Raw genomic sequence first — 4,921 nt, forward strand, 5'->3', positions numbered from 1 at the left:
TTGGGTATTATCGGCGATTTCATTCGAAAATGTCATCGCTTCATCAACAGTTTTATTCTCAAACCCACCTGTGCATAAGGACTCAACCATGGTTGTTGTTGAATAATCTAAACCCTCATAGAGGATCTGAACTAACCTAACCTTCTCCAAACCATGATGAGGACATTGATATATCAAGTCATTGAACCTTTCGAAGTACCTATATAAAGATTCTCCCTCTTGTTGGGCAAAAGTACATATTTGTGTCCTAATAGACGATGTTTTATGCCTTGGGAAAAACTTATGTATAAAGGCAAAAGTAAGTTGGTCATAGGTTTTAATTGACTCAGAGTCCAAACTATACAGCCAAGATTTGGCTTTATCTTTTAAGGAAAAGGGGAATAACCTAAGTTTCAACACATCATCACTTAAGTTTTTAATTTTCAGAGTACTACAAACTTCCTTAAATTCCCTAACATGAAAATAGGGGTTCTCATTCTCCTTCCCTAAAAATATTGGGAGCATCTGTAATGTCCCAGGTTTCAGTTCATAATTTGCCTCGGTTTCAGCTAACTTGATACAAGACGGACGAGAGGTCCTAGTTGCGTTTAGCAAAGCTTTCAAAGTTGCCATTTCTGGCACTACCAAAGGACTAGGAGTACTAGGGGTACTTTCCTCACAAAGAGACAGATTCTCAAAACTGAAGTTTCCAAAAACGGTGCTCTCAAAAGAAGAGTCTTCGAGCTCCTGATTAATTATTTTCCGTGTAGTAAAAGGGTTGTCGTTCACTCGGACTTGTAGAGATTAAATTTTTTTTTTAAATAATAAATAAATAATTTTATATAAAATTTATTAAAAAGATGAAGAGACACTAGGACGCAGGATTTCACAACTTTTCATATTCTTGTGGTTCAGTCATTAACTCTAGACAATATAGCTCAAACAAAAGAAGTTGTGACTCTAATTCTTTGCCAAAACTAGATTTCTTAAAACATTATTTGTAAGTCGTAAGCATGACGGATCAAAAGTAATTTAAACTAAGCATGCGACATCAGACAAAATAACAAATAATTAATAGAAATCATTAAACAATTAAATCTATGCAAAAAGTCATATAAAGAATTAATCATTTACCAAAATCATGAAAAGTTGCTTCCTCCGTTGTCCCAGTGAGGGGTTCTAGCTCCGCATATTGGAAACACGCTCAAAAGTTGATTTCATTGCTCAAAGGAGGTGTACAAATGATAATCGTAGGTGTTTGCAACGTTTTTAATTGTTGCAAACACCGTTACAAAGAACGACAACTGAAAGGTGATGTAGTATGTATGACTCACAGATGGCTGTCGTTGTTACTGTAGCTTAAACGACTGCCTCTGTTGGTGCTTTGTTCTTCGTGTTCTCCTTTAATGGCAGCAGCAGAGACAAGCTCTGCAACTTTTTCTTTCTCGTTCCTCTCGGCTCTGTCTCGACCCCAAACTCTTCATCCCCTTCCGAAACTGTTTTTCCTTGTATTTATAGTGAATTGGAGCCAAAAATCCGACCATTGATTGCATATATTCTCCATTCAATCCAAATATTCTCGGCTGCCAATAATAACGAAAATTTCCATTTTTAATCCCATGCACGCGTTAACTTTGATCCTGCACGCTCCCAAATGTCTTCTCCACGCCTCAACACTCTTCCAACGCTAGTAGGACTCTTCCATGCACACAAGAACTCCATTTTTGCTCGTGTTACAGTGCACGTGCTCTGTTTTGGGCTCAAGGATCATCACGCGTTTTCCAGCCACTTCTGATCGAACCCACTGCCCATAATGTGTTCCCTATCCCATATCACAACTTCCCACCAAATTTCAGCGATTGAATCGCACTAAAACACCTTCATTTTCTCGATCACAAATCTGCCAGTTTTGAATATATTTTTCCCGCCAAAAAGCTGTTTTTGAATTTAAAGAGAAGATGGATGCCCCTTAACCAGAGCTTGGGTGCGAATAGCAATTGGGTGGAAATAGTAATTTTTGGGTGGAACTAGTAATTTTTATGGGTTCCTCCGGGACATTTCTGGGATGCTTCCGGTGCATTTCTGGGGTGCCTACGATACATTTCTCCGGGGTGTAAAACACTGCTTTTTGAGCCCATTTCGCCGCAAGGGCTTATTTCTCTAAAAATTCCTACAAAGACATAAAAGAACACAATAAATACAAAATTGAGCACTAACAATACATACAATAGAGACATATTAGACACATAAATGCGTCTATCAACACCCCCAAACTTATTATTTGCTAGTCCTCGAGAAAATTTATTCTAAAAAGGAAAATCATTTGAACCCCTAGGTGGCCCTAGTGGCGGAGTGTTGTCTCCGGAGGGTTTACCAGAGGTGTACACACAAAACCTTTACTCCATACCCTAGCTATCTACGCAAAACCTTGGAAAGCACTAAAGAACCTCCTTGGTTGGCATACAATTATTGACTCTAAGAGGAAGAACCCTGATGCGAAATTCCAATTGTTGTACACGAGTTTGCACTCAAGCATACTAAAATTCATATAAGTGATAGAGCTCTACTAAGATAGTTTCACGATGGACATCATACTCGGAGTCAGACTAATCACATGAAAAAATTAAGAAGATGGAAAAAGAAAAATGTAGATGGTTGAAAAGCGAACAGTGTTTCCCATATCTGTCTGAAGGCCTCTGCCAAGATGAACCTAACCTAAATGACTGAGATACCGGTCTGACTAATATTAACACACTTACATATACAAGGGAACCAGCGGTCAATAACTTAAATCTAGATCAACAAACTGGCAAATACAAGGGAACCAGCAGTTGACTACACAGAACAATAACCATTTTTTTTAACTTAACGGCATGAATAGATCTTTTTGATCCAAGCGCATGCTTCTTGTCAGCAGATTACACGATAGTTCCCACGGGTCCTGCATTCCACGCTTGCTTAGGCGACGGAAACAGGGAGAACACACACATATTGCTATCCAAGTGTTAGTATTTATTCCGATTGGTCTATTGGTCTGGTCTAATTTTTTTTTATTTTTTTGAAAAGGTAACTCAGTCACTCTATTTCACCCTAGCAAAGGTAACAACTTGAATCGTGTGCCCCACCAAATCACTTGAAATAAAAGAAAACTAAAAATAGAAAGTGAAAAGGACTCGACGAGATATGGCGAAACTATCATGTTCATTCTAACACCTGAGCTCTGTGCTTTTATGAATAGACTCTATAGATGTGTCCATCTAGTAAGATTGGTTCCTCAACTCCTAAAACAAAAGTGTTTCCATCCACTTAGATTGGTTAATGCCATCCTAAATACGCATAAATTTCTAGGCTCTGGAGTTTATTTATTGCAACTAAAAAGTTTCTCCCATACCCCCAAACTTAAATCTAACATTGTCCTCAATGTTCTAAAGATGAAATTAAAAGCATGAACAAGGAGAAACGGTTACTATTGAAGCAAAAGAGTTAAGGAAGGATATTACCGTGTTGCATGAGATTGGGTTACCTCCTAAGAAGTGCTAAGTTTAAAGTCTTCAGACAGACTTAGAAAAGGATTGGTCAACTCGAACCATAAAGTAACAGTCGAAATAACTGTGGGTCTTCAAAACCAAATAGAGCCGACCATAGGAAACTGCAGTGAACCAAGAAAATGGACAAGAATAGCATGCCCTTACCTAGTTTCCTGAAAACTATCGCTATTTTCGGTTCAGGTTCAGGTTCTATGAAAGGGTCTAAATAGAATATTTTCATTGGCTGCGTTTCTTCATAGATGGGATCCAAATCACTAGGTATTAGAGTCTGTAAAAACTCAAATACGAATTTAGAATCACGAAGTAATAACCTAAATAATTGCGGATCCTCTAAGTCAATCAGATATGACTTACATAGTTGACCACAGTGAGAGTAGTGGTCATTCTTAGGAAAATGTGTCGATTCTATTAACCTAAAGTACTTAGGCTTAGTCTCAGAGCTTAATATTCGACTCATTTGAAACGTTCCCACAGTTGGAAGAAAACTATTTGGTGGGAAAACAAAGTCAATCTGGGGATCATAGCCTGGACAAACCACATCAACCAGGGGATGGGTTTCTAACGACTGAACTTCTTCCTGGACATCATTAGGTTCGGGAAAACGAGTATGAAGGTAATCTTGTAAAATTGTCGAGGCGGAGATATCAAGTCCTAAGTGAAGGGACTTTCTGAGAGTTAAAGGTAAGGCACTAGGAAGGTGATAATCACCCCCAAACTTAGAGTTTTGGGTATCTCTAGATAGACTAGCTACAATTTCCCTAATTTCTAGGTCATCAAATTCCTGGAAATGGTCAATTGATTCTTATAAGTCAGGTTCATCCTCACTCATCTCTACGAGTTCATCTTCTTCGTCTAAGACTATTGTTTCTAAGTCGCTAGACTCTAAAACATTATTCTCAGAATAAACTCGTTCCTCTAAATCATTATCGGCTTTGTAAACAGGAAATACTACATCGTCTAAAACGAGAGTATCTCTAGTCAAATCCTCGTCCTTTTGAATAGGTGAATAATTACTAAAATTATTTGGATTTGAACTAAAAATAATATTATCATTGTAAAGCTCAATTGGAGTAACCATTTCCTGATAACTATTCCTACATAAGTATGATTCTCCATCAACACTATCCTCATCATAATAACATGAAAAAGATCGAACCTCATCAAAACAAGTAGTGCTACCAATTCCAGCCTTTTCATATTGATTATGAAAATAACTATCCTCATTTTTAAGGGTATTATTGGAAACACTATATCTTGGAGAGTAAGATTATTTCGAGCAAGTCTTTCGTTCGTCTCAACCATCAGATTGAGGGATTCCTCTATAGAAAGTTCACTCATTATTGTAGTCCTTTCGTCTATAATGACACTATTCATCTCAGCTAACTTACGCGTCG

Source organism: Papaver somniferum, chromosome 6, assembly GCF_003573695.1.
Source record: "Papaver somniferum cultivar HN1 chromosome 6, ASM357369v1, whole genome shotgun sequence".
Lineage (NCBI taxonomy): Eukaryota > Viridiplantae > Streptophyta > Magnoliopsida > Ranunculales > Papaveraceae > Papaver > Papaver somniferum.